The sequence below is a fragment of the Sciurus vulgaris genome (genome assembly GCF_902686455.1).
Source record: "Sciurus vulgaris genome assembly, chromosome: 2".
Taxonomy (NCBI): domain Eukaryota; kingdom Metazoa; phylum Chordata; class Mammalia; order Rodentia; family Sciuridae; genus Sciurus; species Sciurus vulgaris.
In genome coordinates this window covers 166,815,988-166,833,772 of record NC_136462.1, presented here as the reverse complement: position 1 = coordinate 166,833,772, position 17,785 = coordinate 166,815,988, and the positions used below count along the sequence as shown (strand labels likewise).

Genomic DNA, 17,785 nt, shown 5'->3' with positions numbered 1-17,785 from the left:
AGTAAAATAAGATTGATTTAAAAAAATATAATCAGTGACCTGATTGGGTTCAAATTACTATTTTCTATTTAGGTTTACTCCTAGTTTATGTTTGTTAATTGTTTTTCTCTCCCATATTGTAAACTTCTCAAAGTCAAGTAAGGTATAACAAGTAACACAGAACAGTCAGATAGGAGTACATTATAGTGTTCCACTGTAGGGTAATTACCATAGTTTAAAGCAACCTATTATATATTTTATGAAGATCTAGAAGAAAAAAGTTTAAAAATCCCAAACATAAAGAAGTGATAGGGAGAGAAAAATGCAAATTATCCTGATTTGGTCAGTATATGTCATATGTGTGTGTTGAAATATCACACTGTACCCCATTAACCTTACAATCATTATTATGTTAATAAAGTCATGAAAAAAATACTTTCCCCCCAAAAAACTAATTTCTTATTCAAAGAACAATGAAAAAGTCACGGAATGCTTAAAGTGCAGTGGATTAGACAAAGGGGAATGAAAGAAAGAAGTGGGGATAGTAATAAGAAAGACAGTGGAATGAATCTGACATAATTTTCCTGTGTACATATTTGAATACACCACAGTAAATCTCAACATAGTGTATATCCACAAGACTGGGATCCTAATTAGAAAAAGATATTCTCCATGCTTATAAAAATATGTCAAAATAGACTACTGTCATGTATAACTAGAAAGAACAAATATATAGTAATAACAACTTGAATTTTAATAATGGTAACAATAAATTGAATTTTGCATTAGATGAAACACCTTTTTTTTGTATTCAAAGCATTTTCAGGGATGAGGATATATTATTATTTCACATCACAGAAAAAGAAATCATACAGATCAAATTATTAAATGGTTCATTTCTATAAAATTGAATATATAGTAAGGGCTCAGATTCAAGTCAATTTACTGAATCATTTACTTAATAATTACATAGTAGTATATTGATCTTCTGATGATGTAAGCCAATCTAGTAATTCTTTTTTTTTTTTTTTTTTTTTTTTTTGCAGTGCTGGGGATCGAACCCAGGGCCTTGTGCTTGCAAGGCAAGCACTCTACCGACTGAGCTATCTCCCCAGCCCAGAAATTCTTTTTTTATAATCATGTGTGCTTATCTTTTATGTGCTGTTTCTCTAGCGAACCCTAATTAGACGATCCATCCCACTCTTTTTTTTGTTTGTTTTGAGAAAACAGCTCCCTTCCCAGTGGCTGAGGATGCTGAGACAGGAGGATTGTGAGTTCAAAGCCAGCCTCAGCGCTAAGCAACTCAGGGAGAACCTGTCTCTAAATAAAATGCAAAATAGGGCTGGGGATGTGGCTCAGTGGTTGAGTGTCCCTGAGTTCAATTCCTGGTACCCCGCCCCCAAGAAAGAAAAGAAAACACCTTCGTTATCATGAACCTAGAACCTATCTTTATTTCCATTCTTTAACCCTATGCTCAACCTCCAGACCTGCAAAGATCAAAATCTATGCACTCTTTCTCATAGGTAAAATTTCAAATGTTCCTAGATAGCTGCACTGAAAAGAATAATTTTTCAACCAGCTTTGATATAATTTGCAATAAATTAGTATGGTCCATTCATGTTTTCATTCATTCCTCTCCAATGTGATGATATGTTGGGATACTATCCTTGCCCCAGTTACATACTATTGACTCTAACACCAGATGCACTTTCCTCAGCCTGGCTAAATAGTGAATCCCTTTCTTCTTTGTAGGGATGAAATTGCAATTCAAGACAGGTGCGTGAAAATCAATTTTAGGACTTTCATTGGAACAACTCAAAACAAAACAAAAAATCAGAAACCTTACTACTGATGTTGCCAAGCAAAAAAGGGTCACATATAACCTAGAAATCCTAGGTTATAGGATATAGGATTGTACAATAAACACCAAAACACCTACAGAGAGATTGCCCAAGAGGCGAACCCAGAGGATGACAGTGCTGAGAGGAAGAGAGAGCTGGGCATCATGGCCCACAGCTGTAAAATGGAAACTCGGACAGTAAGATTGTGAATTCAAAGCCAGACTCAGAAATTTAGCAAGGCCCTAAGCAATATAACAAGACCCTGTCTCAAAATAAAGTCTAAAAAATGAGCTGGGGATGTGCCTCAGTAGTTAAGCACTCCTGGGTTCAGTCCCTGGTACCAAGAGAGAGAGGAATGGGGGTCGGGGATTAAGAACATTTCTCATTTCTTTTCATATATATAGCCTTCCATTTTGGTCACAAACCCTTTAATATGTATTCTGTGAATTGTCTGTAAAATAATATTTTCCAAAATCCAAGGATTCTAGATTTCACACCATCTTGGTTGTTATTGTGAACACTCTTGACTAAGGTAGTATGAATGATGGATGTATCCATCTAATACATTATTAAACATGGTGAATAATGTTATGGCTTTAAAAGATGGACATTTTCATGGGAGATGAAATTTGGTTAAGTGTTTTGAATTTTGTCTTTGAGGTCCTTGATGGCTATGCTAAATATTCTCAACTGTATTTTACACACAAAAGATTCCATTAAAGTTTTTTGAAGAAGACAGTGCATGATGAAACCTTTTTTTGCTTAAAATAAAAACTCTAGAGGTATAGGTAGAGCTATCTTGAAGAGCAAGATGCTTGAAGTAGGGAGAAAGGCTATCAGGTAATGAAGCAGAAGAGCTGGGAAAAGATAAACCTGGTCTGTAGCACTTTAAAGGAAGAAATAATGGAAATCCTGGTAAAAGTTGCAGAATTTCACAACTGATTGGTCATGGGAATAATCAAATAAAATGTGTGGTTCTGAGCCAGAATCTTTTTCAAAATTTCCTTTTCTCCTCTGTATTACATTATTTCATTCACTGGAACTCTATAAAACTTCAACTTATTGTATTTAAGAAGTTATCGAGCCTATTCTCATATCTTTCACTGAATTACTTTTTAGGGCACTATTGTTACAGTAAATTTAGATTTTTCCATTATACTTGGGCTTTAATTTCTAGTAATTTTTATGGGTAAAATGAAAAGTATTCTTTGATTTTATTGAACTGTACTCTACTTTTATTTTTGGTCTGATGTTATGAGTTTTTTGTTTTTTTTTTTCTGAAAAGCTATTGCTACAAAATTCAGACAGAGTACAGAAAGGATGACTTGTCTATGCTATGTGATGTCTCGGGCTCTGCTGTCCCAGCCTCAGCTATTGCTGGAATGACTTGAATATGCATCTAGTGGAGCTGGCATCATTCGGGGACTTCTGGAGTTTAGGCTGTGGTAACTTGAAGCCTGGATTCAGATGGGATTGTCAACTCCTGCAGCTACACATGACCTTTCCAAATGACTTGGCTTCCTCACAACATGGAAGCTCGGGTCTAAGATGTAGTATACTAAGAGGAGCACTTCAGAACACCCAAGCCGAACAGGCATGGATTTTATGGGCCTAGCTTCAAAAGTCACATGACAATTATTTCCCTAGTTAAACAATTGCAAGATTCAGGAAAAGTGGACATTGACACTCAGTGTGAGGAGTGCCAATAAATATGCATTCACTTTTGAAAACAGACACACAACATTCATAGACATTCTTTGAGTATTGATAAAGAAATTATCTTTTTGAGTGTGGAATGCAAAATTCAGCATGTCTGTTTTATAAGTTCTGTGTTTTATTGTTTTTGTTTCTGTTTCTGTTTTTTTGTTTGTTTGTTTGTTTTGTTGTTTTGGTACCAGAGATTGCACTCAGGGGCACTTGACCACTGAGCCACATCCCCAGTCCTATTTTGTATTTTATTTAGAGACAGGGTCTCACTGAGTTGCATAGCTTTTGCTGAGGCTGGCTTTGAACTTAAGATCATCCCGCCTCAGCTTCCTGTGTCACTGGGATTACAGGTATGTGCCACCTTGACCAGCTTATTGTACAATTTCTATTACATAATTTTTTGCACTGATACATTCTATCTTTTCATGTCAGATTAATGAAGATAAAATAAAAATCTATTGTCATATTCATGATTGTAAAGACTTGCAACTAATTCTTGCTTAATGTAACTTGTTATTCATGTCTTTGTTAGGAAATACTCAAGATAACTCTATCTTCACATTTACTTAATTGACAAACATATAGTCTATACTTATTCTATGCTAGACAGTCTTGAGGGCAAGGATCCACTCACTGCCAGCTTCTAAAAAACCTGTGAGTTAAGAATGATTTATACTTGTAAGTACTTGGAAAAAATTAAAAGAAAAAATACTATTCATGACTGTTGAAAATTACATGAAATTTTGATTTCGATGCCCACAGATATTTATTGGAACACAGCCACATGAACTGTGAATTGGTTCACTTATGTATCATCCATGACTCTTCTCATATCTCCATAGTAGAGTTTGGTACTTTCAATACAGACTGCAAAGTTGTCCTCAAAGCCCAAAATATTAACTATTTGGACCATTATAGAAAACGTTCATGAATTCTTGCTCTAATAAAATATTTATAAATGGACCTTGGGTTTTGATGAGGAAATTGAACAATACTCATCATATACAAGTAAATCTTATTAAGTAGAATGTAAATTAGTGCAAAAAAGAAAAAAAGAAGTCAGGGAAGAGTGATATTTATGCCTACTGTAATGCAGTATGACCTCATCTTGACTTGATTCCATCTTTAAAATCCATGATTCCAAATAGGTCATGTTTACAGGTGCTGAAGGTTAGGATTTAAACTTACCTTTGTAGAGAATACAATTCAAACCAAAATGCCAGGTATAGGTGGGTAGCGAGACGTGCAACTACTTTTCTCACCTTGACCTTAACATGTGGGACCAAAACCAAAAATGAAGCAAAAACAAAACAAAAACCCACAAATGGGTTAATGGTAGAAGAATGAAAAGGAAATCCAGCAATTGTGAGAAAACCAGGGAATACTAGAAACTGTAGGAATGGGCAGAGTATACAAGTGAAAAATAGAAACACAGAAAAAACAAGCAAACAGACAAACCCTGTTTGGTAACTTATTTTACCTCTGTGGTAGATTCCACAGCTGCCTTTAATTCTCACCCTCTCCTGCATTCATACCTTTGCCCCAAATATGGTTTTCCTGCCTCTTGACTTTGAACGGCACTATGTGACTTGCTTTAACCAGTGGGGATGAAGTGACAGTGTGTCCTTTACAAATCATACAAAGCCTCAGGTGTTTTCTGATTCCCACTTGAGCTTTTGCCATTGCCAGGATAAGAGCCATGTCAACCTCTCCAGAGACCGGCAATGGGGAGCACAGCCACCCTGACCCCAAAGGCTAAAGCAGAGTTGTCCACTAGATGAAGACTCTATAGAAACGTCTGGTAGAATAAATGATTCTTGGTTTAGGACACTGAGCATTGGTGTGGTTTGCCATGTAGTATTATGCAAACTGAAACAACAACCGTGGTATGAAACTTAAGAAATATTTGCTTCAACCTCCTGTGATGCTTACACTTTTGCTTAAAAGGTTAAAACAAGTAAGATAACCTGATACTTATACAAGAATGTACTATTGTGGCCATTCAAGTATGAATACCTCACACACCAACAGTGGAATATCAGGGTTAAGGCATGACTTTCTGGGAAAGAAGGAAAGTTATTATAGTATGTCTACTTTGAAAAAGCATTGAAAATTAAAACTAATGTTTATCTAAAATTAAGATTTTTATCTAATTTTTTTAGATATCTGCTTTTCTATTCTCTTACTTCTGTAACAAAATATTGTATACACAGGAATTTGTTTCTCACAGTTCTGGAGGACAGAAAGTCCAAGATCAAGATTTCAGCATGGTTTAGTTCCTGGCGAGAGTACTCTTCCTTGCTAGCAGATGGTTGCTCCCTCACTGTGTCCTCGTGTATGGGAGAGGGATAGGGAGAAAGGAGTCTCTTATGTCTCTTCTTGTTTTGTAAGGTCACCAATTCCATCACATAGATCAGATACCTGCTCTTATGATCTCATTTAACTTCAATCATCGCCTTGAAGGCTATTTCCAGTTCATTCAGATGGGTAGTTAGCAATACTGCCTATCAGTTTTGAGAGACAATTCAGTCCTGAGTAATACCTCCATTAGGCTCCGTGGTTCTGACTCCTTTTCAAGTAGTAGATTGTACAAGAAACATGATAGTAATAATTATAGTTCCTTACATTGACATGCTATTTTATGTTTTTCAAGACTTTATTTATGAGAGAATTAATATTTTTGAGCATAGTAAACAACTACTGCCTTATTGTGTAAATGAGGAAATTGAAATAAATGATAAATGAGTGTTTTAGTCAGCTATTTCATTGCTGTGACTAAATGATCTGATCAGCATAACTTTAAAGGAGAAAAAGTTTATTTGAGGGTTCATGGTTTCAGAGGACTTAGTCCACAGAAGACTGGCTTCATAACTCAGGGGTCAAGATGAGGCTGAACATCATGGTGGGAGAGTGTGGCAGAGGGAAACAACTCACATGTTGATCAGAAAGCAGAGAGAGGCCTCCGCTGGCCAGATACAAATATATACCCAAAGCCACTCCCTGATTCCCACCTTCTCCAACCACATTCTACCACTTCAGTTACCACTCAGTTAATCCCTATGAGGGGATTAAATCACTGATTGGGTTAAGACTCTTACAACCAAATCATTTCTTCTCTGAAACTTCTTGCATTGTCTCCCAAGTCAACTTTTGGGAAACACCTCACTTCCAAACCATAACAATGAGAAATATAAGTGAATTGCTGCAAGAAGGAGGAGGGAGGGAGAGAAGTATTTTTAGCTATTATTTTACGGCATTTTTGTATTTTTTTAAAGGCAAAGTTAAAGAAAGAGAAAGCGAAAATAGAAAAACTTCTCACCATGTGTTTCAGCATTATTAAATATCATCTAATTTTTTTTATATCACACTAGTATCACTTGATCTGTGCTTTGAGAATCATAGAACTAAAGAAAACAAAATTGTAATGCAATTATTCTCTCATCTTATTTTCCTAAAAAGAATGCAAGGAAATGAGGGAATACAAAATTATAAGACAAAAGGAAGGAAACAAAGTGAAGAAGAGAATAGAGGAGTGGAGAGAGGGACACGAAAAGGATCTGACGATTTTCAAATTATCTTGTGAAATAAGGAAGCATTCATTAAATTATAAAGAATCCTTATAAATTAATTATTGGGAACTTGATTAATATTTGTTGAATAAATTAAAGGAATTCCAACAGCTCTTACTCCATAAATTCTGTTAGTTGTCCAATGTTAACTGATTTTTCCTGAGGGCAGTTGGTCAAAGAACTTTTAATATTTCCGTGGAAAATATTATCCATAGGCATTCTCATTTTTAATTACATTTTGTGTACATTTTCATCTTTGTTTTCATGGCACCAAATATCCTTCAGAAATATAATTTATGAAATGATACATGTCTGACGCTAGGCTGTGCCCTAAAGCAGGAGTCATCATTGTGCCTTGGGATGGACCCGCGAATTGTCTGTAGGGTCTTTGTGTCCTTGTTTTATTGAATGTTCTCCCTTCTCTCAGATGCCTACCGTGACCTGGGGACCTGCTTAGAAACATGCTTTCTTGTTTCTCTCTCTTGTATAACAGCACCTTTGTAAATGTATTAATTACGTTTTCCACACCTTATGTTTCAAGGTGTTTGTATAGGCGGTGATACACATTCCACACCACTGAAGATATAAATGACCTGAAGTGAGTTAAACAAGGGAGTTTTATTTTTCTCTTTTGAAAAGGTGGTCAGTAAATAGGCTAAATCCATCTCCTTTTTTCTGTCCCTTCCACCATCTCAGGATGTGGCTTTCCAGCTCACCCTGTTGTCACACTGTTTTAAGCTGGCCGCCCAATCTCTGACATGGCTTCCACATTCCTGCTGGGAAGAAGTAGAAGAATCAAGGCAAATAGGTAAGCCAGCTAAATCTTGCCTCCTTTAAATAGCTTTCCAGAAACTCTAACCCTGGACTTTTGATTTCTCTTTCTTGACTGGAACCATGTTATCTGACTACCTGCTTCCCTTCAATGCAAGGGATGCTGTGAAATGGAAGGATTTTTTTTTTTTTTCTTTTTCAGTTGGTGCTCTTTATTTTTTTCCCCATGTGGACACATTGCTGTATGTTCTAGGAATATAAATATTAGAGATGATATGTTGAATTAAATGTGACCAGAGGAAATCACAGAATGACTTGGAGGGAAGAAGTGTATTATGCTCAGAGACCCAAGAGATCTAGCCGGAGCTTTTATGGAGCTTTCCCTGAGAGATGCAGGGTAGGGCAGGGTAGACAGCTTAGGACTAGCTAGTATGTTTAATGCCAGAGGGCTTCCAGACATAGGTGTGGTCTCTAGTTGCTTGATATTTGGTCTTGAGATGGTTTAGAACAGGAGAAATATTAATTTGCTTGTGAAAATTAGGTAAGGAGGGCTGTAGACACAGAATTGATTGCTTAACATATAAATGATGTGCACATGACCCCACCTCTTGCTATCCTAAGAATTGGCTAGCCCTGGGAGGACAGTTTCCCCTCAGCTAGCCTGCTTCTGTGATGTCAAACTCAGACAATACTGAAAATTAAAATTAAAATGCTGTGATATGAAGTATTTTAAACCACAGTTTTATATTTTTACTATCAAAACTAATTGTTATGTATCTTTAGTAATTAAATTGACTCAGTATCTCATAGTAAATGAGGAAATTTAAAAATATAACTTTACACATGATGCATAATTATTAAATACTTTAAATGAAATATATATGTACATGTATATATAAAATATATATATAGTGTATATATGGGTTTATTTGTATATTAATTGTGATTTTTTTCCTCTGATTTGGTCTTGAGGTTTCTTTGGACAGTGCCTTTAAACTCTACCCCTGCCCTGATGGAAATCCAAGGGCTTTGGTCTTGGATGTTTACAGTGTGTATTTTACAAGAGATTTGTGTACCTAATGTCTAAGTGTCTGATCCATAATGAGGTGTCCCTCTCACAGGAAACTTATTTATGCTAGCAGATGTCCTAATGGCTCTCGTCTGACCTGTGTCCAGTATATTCCTACCAACAGAGCCATTCTCTAGCAGAACCCAAACCAGTAAAGACACTAGGTTTGGATGTGTCAATCAGGTGAGACAGGGAGGAAACAACACAAGACACAAGCAGTAAAAGAAGCAGTACGTTCCTTACAGGTCTATGCAAGAAGAGTAGTAATGATCAGGAGTGACAGGATAGTCAAGGGGTGCACTCTGCTCAACCAGCAGGTGGGGAGCACGAGAGAGAAAGAACCCATGGCCAAAGCATTTCATGGGATCCAGGGAATGACCCAAGCAGTTTTCCCTTGGGGAGTTGTTATTGGTGGTTTTAGAGAAGGTACATATGAGTCCCAAGGGGCCATACTATGAGTTAGAAATGGTCACGGTAGCATACCTATACACTGTGTGCAAGGTATGGAAATCAGCGCAGTGAATCCAGTAAGGTTTATCTATGCTTTCCATAGGGAGGTAGTTGCCAGGAGGTGATTGTATCTGAATGGGCCACACACAGGAGGCAACAAGCTGAAAATTTTGTCAAAGGTGACTAAGCCCTTCTTTTTCTGTGAGACAGCCCTGTACACAGAATGTATGTTAAGACAATCTAGAATTATAAATATTGGCTAAAATATGTATTTGTGTGTATATATAGTTAAAAGGGAAAATTCCTTAGGCCAATTATACCAAGTCGAGTTTATTTGAGCAAAGAAAAGCATGGCAAAACAAAGCAAAACAAACGATGCCAGGATCAGGCAGCTCCTAGAACCAGAGCAAGTTATGAGGACTCCAACCAACAATGCAGTCAGGCAGCATTTACACAAAAATGGAAATGAGGCATAGAAAACAACTGAATTGGCTACAGCTTAGCCAATCAACCAGCCAGTTGGTTATAGCTTAATTAGTTAATTGACAACAGGACAGCTGTAGCTAACCAAAGTCCAGTTGCTATGATGAAATCCCTTGTTGGTCCTTGTTGGGCCAAATGCATGAACCCAGTCCAAGTTCATGGCCTTTTACAAATTTTATTTAATACGCCCACACACAAATATATAGCAAGTGACCTAATTGGTTTCTTACTTAATGTTTCTTCAGCACAAATGCATAAGGGCAAATACAGCTCTGTGAGTAACAGAGGGTATTGAGATATAACAGCAAAGGTATAACTAATGAAGGAATACTGCTATGCTGATTGATATGCAGGTCAAGGACTACTGGGTGTTTTCTCAAATTTCAGGACATATATTTCATCCATAAACTTGACAGTGTATCAGTCCCTTGCCATTGATAGGGGATGGATGAACCATTAGCCAAATTAACCACAGCATCATCAGGATCCAAAATGACTGCCCCTTCCCAGCCTCCATGTGCTCTGTCTGGGTATCTCTCTTGCTCCCCGTGTGTCATAACGATGCATCTCTTCCTCATTTCTGAAATAACTCTCCTTAGCAAATCCTTTCATATGGTGGACTCTTTGGGAATTGTGGGTAAAGTTAATTTGACAGGCATGATTATTATTAGAATTTGTTTACAGTAAGGAAATTTCTGATTATCTGGGACCAATTCAGTGAAGTGCTGAAAATTTCAGAGGTTAAAGAGAACAAAAAAGTAACGAAGGTCATCTTCTTGATTTTTACCAAAAGGGTAATAGAAGTCTAGAGTGTCAAATCTACTTTGAAATTCCCAAGGAACTCTTTTAAATTAATTAATGTAAAATAATAAGATTTTGTGCAGATATGGTTAATCTTCATATAAAGAACTGCACATGCTTCATAGCTAAGCACCTGTATCAATCACCAGTCCTAATTCACCATGGATCTGCTTTCTGAACAACCCATCTCTAGTGGATCTAGTTTCTTTTATTAGCAGCATGCACCAGGACAGAGAGGAGACATTGGTCTCTCGAGCTTCCTATGAAGTTGTAAAGAATCATTACTGAGTGTCCAATGCTGGAACCTGATTTCAACTCTTTTGGCAGAACTGTGTGTTCTGGATGCACACCTGAAATTTCCAAATACCAATAAATATACCTTCCTTAGATTTGTACTCTGAGCTAGTGAACTGCCAGGAACAATTATAGGTAAGACTTTTCTTGGTGAGGCCAGATTTTCACATATAAAAACAATCTTATATAGTTTTTATGTTGTTATAAAGTTCTTGCTTCTGAAATAGATTTTACATCTGTTGAGGGACTAGACTCTTTTATTCTTCATTCTGATCACAAACCTATATGGGAAGTATACATATTTATTTTAGGAACATATACCAATTAATTAATGGGAATCATGAAGGAATAAATAGATATGTTCATAATTAGAGGAAATACTTTTCATGCTTATGTATTTGTTATCTGGAAAGACTCCCAGAAGCACTCAGGTAAGGTAAGAACAGAAGTCAATCCTTGGGGCCAGGTAAAAACCAGTGTTGGGGATGTTGTGCCATGCAATCTATGCAAAGCCTCTGCCAGAGAGCCTAGTGCACAGTAACAACTTGAGTTATATTTATTGAGGGTTTCCTGTAGCACCAAGTACTCTGTTTGGTGTTTTTTATTAAACTGGTTTAATTTTCAGAACAATTCTACTGAAGAGCTGCTACTAGTCTCACCATATCACAGATAAAGCAACTGAGAAAGAGGGAGTGTAAGTTACTTGCCCAAGGTCACATAACCACTAGCTGGGATTTCATTTAACTATTAGTCTATTTTGCCTTGTTATTAACCATTATCATTAGTTAATGCTAATTAGCTATTGCTATTAGCCATTGCCAGTATTTGCTAATTATATTATGTAATGCTCCATACTACTTCTCTGCACCTCCTCTAAATGCTATTTATTAGTAATTGTAGTAGAGTATTATTATGATTGTTCAGTTTTTAAGTGTCTCACATCTGGAATTTGGGCTACCAGAGCTTAGATTATTTTTCTTCCATTTTTTCTGTGTATTGAAACTAGTTAATTAATCTTTCTTAATTGGCATTCTCATCTAGAAAATGGGATTTTGTTAGCTTTTGTTGCTGTGACCAAAATACCAAACAAAAACAGGTTAGAGAAGGAAAAGTTCATTTTTGCTAACAGTTGGAGAGGTTTCAGTTCATGGTCAGCGGGCTCCATTGGTTTGGGTCTAAGGTGAGGCGGAACACCATTGTGGAAGGACTTGACAAGAGGACAGTTTCTCAGCTTATGACTGCAGGAAGCAGAGAGACAGAGGCCTGAGAGATGATAAATCCTTCTAGAGTTCTGCTCCAATGACCTACTTCCTCCAACTAGATCCAACATGCCAGAAGTCCATTCAACAACCAATGGACTTAACCATCAAATAGGTTAATCCACTGATAAGGCCAGAGCCCTCGCCTAAAAGCCCTACCTCTCACTGAAGCTTGCTACCTTGGAGAGCATGCTTTCAGCATGAGACTTTGGGGGACATTCCAGTGTCAAACCATACAGGGATCATACTACTACTTTGACCATAGATTTAATACTCTCCCCCGGCCACACAATATGATTGCCCTTCATCCTCTGAAGGTAGATGTTAACATACAACTCACATTTGGTGAAAGAAATGTGAGTAGTAGTGATTAGTGTAACTTATAAGCAGATGTTTCAAGAGCCAGTAAGTAACATCCTCCGTCCAATCACAATGGAGTCCTGAGTCCCTGAGAGACTATACTGAGCAGAGTTATCAGGTAGCCCATGACGGACGTGTAGTGGGAGCAACAAATAAATCTTAGTTTAATCACTTGAGACTTTTGCAGCATAATCTGTCCCATCCTGATCTAGCTGCTTTACAGCCCAATCAGTAAACACTGATTAGTATGCTCAGCAGTAAGGAACTCCATAACGATATTGTGTAGCTTATAGTATACAATGGACTGACTGGCTGCTTTTCTTCCTGTCATCCTCATTCAGGGACCTAGGCTGACAGAAGAGCATACTGGTTTCCATGTCAAAACAAGTGTGAACTCTTGGAGTTTCTACCAGCAACTAAGGCACAGCACTGTTGCTCACATCTTGAGGAACCCACCTAATCAAAAGAGTGCAGGGAAGAACAATTCTACCTCTACTTTAGAGAAGTAGAGGTACTTGGTCAACAGTACTGATAACATGACTTACAAATCTTTCATTTTTACCCTTGTCTATATCATCCAATGCATATTTTATCTATATTGCCAACTTTAAATTTGTATTTATATATAAATATCTAAAGTATGAGAAATAGTTTGTGAGCAATTAACATCTTAGTCCCAGGATTAAAATTATTTAATAAAGTCTCTTCAGATGTAATGTTTTTGGGGTACTTGGACAACTTCTCTTAATGAAAAGGAAATTGTGGTCTCTATCTTTTGAAATGCTTAGTTACCAGAGCCCTTTTGGAAAATATTAAACTTTAGCATCCTTCACTTCAGATTCAAGGGCATTTACAGGGATATCAATAGAACTTGTTTTTCTACCCCTCCCCATTTCACTCTCCTTTATTCTAGCTTATTCAAGAAATGTTCATTGTGGTTGTTTTATAAACAAGTCATAATCATTTTGTGCATTGCCTACTACATATACCTCATAACCATTCTGCGAAGAAATTACTGTGTATATTATTAAATTTGCAAAATTGATCAATTAAACTTTGGCTTGATTTCAAATCTTAACCTTATTTAAGATTAACCTTATTTAAGATTATAACCTTATTTATAAATCTGTATGCTCAAACTTCTTAGTAAGTTATACATGCTGCATGGATACTACTGCTTTGATTAAAATAAAAAGACTTAGAAAAATAGAGGAGCACTGCATCTTATACCATCGCCATGATTTTTCATTTTGATTACGAATCCCTCCGGTGTCTGAATGAGTTCCCATATATAATCATTCATCTGGTACTTTGGATAATGTCTCTGTGATGCCTACATGCAGATCTCTAAACCAGCTGAAGGCCTACCAGCTTGCTTTTGAACAGAAAATTGGATTCTGTTCCCTAGAAAATACCAGGGACAAACAGAATGTGAGGATCAATGCAAATTAATGGCATATTGCTTGATACAGATTAAAAGAGACAGAAAAAATGTTGCCTCTTGGGGTTAATCAGGGCCTTTTAGGGACCAGACTTTTGTTCTGAAATCCAACTCTAGTATTTCCTGTCTGTGAGACAGATGCTGTTGAAGCAGCTCTGCTGCATGTAGTGAGAAAGGCAGGCAAGTGCATGAAGTTTTGTAACTTTTGAGTTAATGAAGGGGGAAAAAAGTCTGTTAAACTATTTGCCAGGGTCTCATAGTGTTTCTCAGGCTTTAATGACAGAAATATCTATGGATATCTCCCAACAATCTCTGGCCAAGAGTTCACGAATGGATGCATGTGCATAGCCATGTTTCCCTCTTGACATTGCTGCTGGGAAGCTCAGAGTTGAATCTGTGGAACAAACTAGACATTTTTGCAGAACTTAGAACATCAGGGGGTACTATTCAGCTATTGCTTTGCTTTCACTAACCACCCACTGTCTTTTGTAATTACTTTAGTGCTTTATATAGAAAAAAGCAAGGAATGACTAAATGCATACATTCGTTCATTGACTGAATGCCATTTGTTAAAATTGCAATGATGAGACTGTGTCACTGTAGTAAGTTGATTTTAAGCCCTTTGGGTATAGGCCAAGGAGTGGGATGGCTGGGTCAAATGGTGGTTCCATTCCAAATTTTCTGAGGAATCTCCATACTGCTTTCCAGAGTGGCTGCACCAGTTTTCAGTCCCACCAGCAATGTATGAGTGTACCTCTTTCCCCACATCCTCGCCAATACCTATTGTGGCTTGTATTCTTGATAATTGCCATTCTGATTGGAATGAGATGAAATCCGAAAGTAGTTTTGATTTTCATTTCTCTAATTGCTAGAGATGTTGAACAATTTTTTATATATTTGTTGATAGGTTGTATATCTATCAACAAATACATGAAAGTGAAGTGTCTGTTCAGTTCCTTAACCCATTTATTGATTGGGTCATTTGGTTTTTTGGTGTTAAATTTTTTGAGTTCCTTATATATCCTGGAGATTAATGCTTCATCTGAGGTGCATGTGGTAAAGATTTTCTCCCAATCTGTAGGCTCTCTCTTCACATAGTTGTTTCTTTTGCTGAGAAGAAGGTTTTTAGTTTGAATCCATCCCATTTATTGATTCTTGATTTAACTTCTTGTGCTTTAGGAGTCTTGTTAAGAAAGTCAGATCCTAGGCTGACATGGTGAAAATTTGCACCTACCTTTTCTGCTAGTAGGTGCAGGGTCTCTGTTCTAGTGCCTAAGTCTTTGATTCACTTTGAGTTTATACTCAGAGGACTTAAAATCAGCAAAATCAATGACACAGCCAAATCAATGTTTACAGCAGCTCAATGCACAATAGCTAAACTATGTGCCCATCCTAGGTACCCTTCAACAGATGAATGGATGAAGAAAATGTGATATAAATATCATATATACATATGTGTGTGTGTGTGTGTGTGTGTGTGTGTGTGCTGGAATATTACTCAGTGCTGATGAAGAACGAGATTATGGCATTTGCTGGTAAATGGTGGAGTTGGAGAATATCATGCTAAGTGAAATAAGACAAACCCAAAAGACCAAAGGCCAAATTTTTTTCTGATATGCAGATGCTAATTCACAATAAGAGGTGGGGCGATAGGAAAGAATAGTTACTCTTGATTAGGTAGAGAGGAGGGAAAACAGGAGAGGGGGTACGGGGTAGGAAAGATAGTAGAGTGAATCAGTCTTTATTACCTCATATACATATGACTGCATGACAGATGAGATCCTACAATATGTATAATCCAAAAAATGAGAAATTATACTCCATTTATATAGATTTATCAAAATTTATCAAAATTTATTTAAGTGAATTCTATTGTCATGTATAACTAATTGGAACAAATTAAAATATGCAATCATAAAAAATTGCAGTGGTGAGACAAAGACTTACCAGATATGAGAGAGTATTATCAGACCAAAATATCTCACAAGTTGCAGAATACATAAACCTACAGTGATTGATGAGGTTTTTGAAATAGAATGTATTTGAATCAACTGGTGGCCCATCTCAGGGCTATTTTGAATAAAAAATGTATTTTTTAAGGAAATATTAGGAAGTATGCTTAAACCCTAGAGAAAAAAGAAGAGGCCAGCTGATTTGGATTAAAGCAAAAATAAATTAAAAAAAATAACTTTGAAATATAAGTGGAAATTTTTGGGGGCATTGACTTTGAAAGCAGAAGTCAATGCTTCATTGTGAGAAGAATGAAGAGTTGTCATCAATATTAATAAATTACTTGCATTTCTTAGGTAGCCCACAATGACTGGGGTTCTGGTGTAATCCAATCAACTTGCTTAGTTTATCAGCTGGAATAGAAGACAAAAGTTGTATTATGGTAGTGGAGTCCATGAAATTCTGCACAAACTACACTGTGGTAAGACAGAGAATATAGATCACTGTCTGTAGCTTATATGACACTCAAAATGAAGCTCCTGAGTCTGTCTGACTAATAATCTACTGGTGATGGATAGTGAATCCATGGAGGAATACAAAGGCACTTCAGACCATGCTATTCAGAAACAGGAAATGGGCCAGAGGCTATAACTGGCGACCAATAGCTGAGTAGTGTGTAGAAGAGGAATGTATATTGAATGGACCAAGTGTCCATGAATGGAATAAAAGGTGGTATGTGTGTGTGTGTGTGTGTGTGTGTGTGTGCATGTATGTGTGTGTGTACATACATGCACACACACAGATCCACACAATATGGAACTGTGATTATGAAAAAGAGGCAGGCTTGTTTGTGAATCTCTTGTGATGATATGTGTGCATGTTCAGGGTTCCAGAAATGCTAAAGCAACTCTTGGTGCAAACACTTTTTAAAGAGGTCTACATATATTAATTCATTTTTTAGCTTTATGATATAGATACTATTATTATGCCTCTTTAGGACAGGAAATTATTTTCCACATTTTTTATTGGCACATTATAATTAGATTTAATAGTGAGATTTGTTGCTACATATTGCACATACATAGTGGGATTTGTTGCTACATATTGCACAAGGTAGAGCAGTATAATTTAGTCAACATTTCTCCTTTCCCTCTCTTCTTCCTCTTTCTCTACTGGTCTTCCTTGTTTTTCATGAACTCCCCCCACTTTCTTCATTTATCCTTTCTTGCTTCCACATATGTAAAACTTAGGACCCTTGAATTTCTGAGTTTTGTTTATTTCTTGTAACAATGCTCTCATGTTCCACCCATTTTCCTGAAAATGACATAATTTCATTTAGGAGTAGAAATTGAGACATAAAAACACTTGAATCACTTTCTTACAGTCACTCAACTTCTGAGTCCAATACCTGGAATTCACACCCAGGCAGTGAGACTTCAGACTGACCCACCATATTATAACAGCTTTGCTGTTCTGAGACTCCAGTAGAATGGCCATGGTGCACCATGCAGGGACTACCAAGATATCAGGAGAGGCAGGGTTAGAGGATCTTCCAGGCACAGCATGGGCTGTGTTCACATCAGCTTTTCTTCCCTTCGCCATCACTTAACACTTTGGTCCTCTTTTTCAGCCTGAATCTCAATCACAAAATTTATCTCCTGTTCACATTATCTTTATCTTTCAGATACCTGTCTTATGCAGATGGTGTTTTTCCACTTAGGAAGCACAAATCATTTCTTGGTGTTTTAAGTCGACTCTTTCCTCTGCAGTGAACATTTGGCAACAGGTGTGGCCATGGCATCTTTTGGTCA

The 17,785-nt window shown here is 36.9% G+C and overlaps 1 long non-coding RNA gene across 1 annotated transcript in view; it reads left to right on the top strand.

The window, feature by feature from the left end:
- The window catches only part of LOC306655231, a 36,187-nt gene extending 22,579 nt beyond the window's left edge, over positions 1-13,608 (top strand). The window contains exons 3-4 of the long non-coding RNA XR_013762240.1: positions 7,793-7,904; positions 12,925-13,608. This is a non-coding gene — a long non-coding RNA (uncharacterized lncRNA). The remainder of the gene's footprint in view (positions 1-7,792; positions 7,905-12,924) is intronic.
- Positions 13,609-17,785: the final 4,177 nt, after the last annotated feature.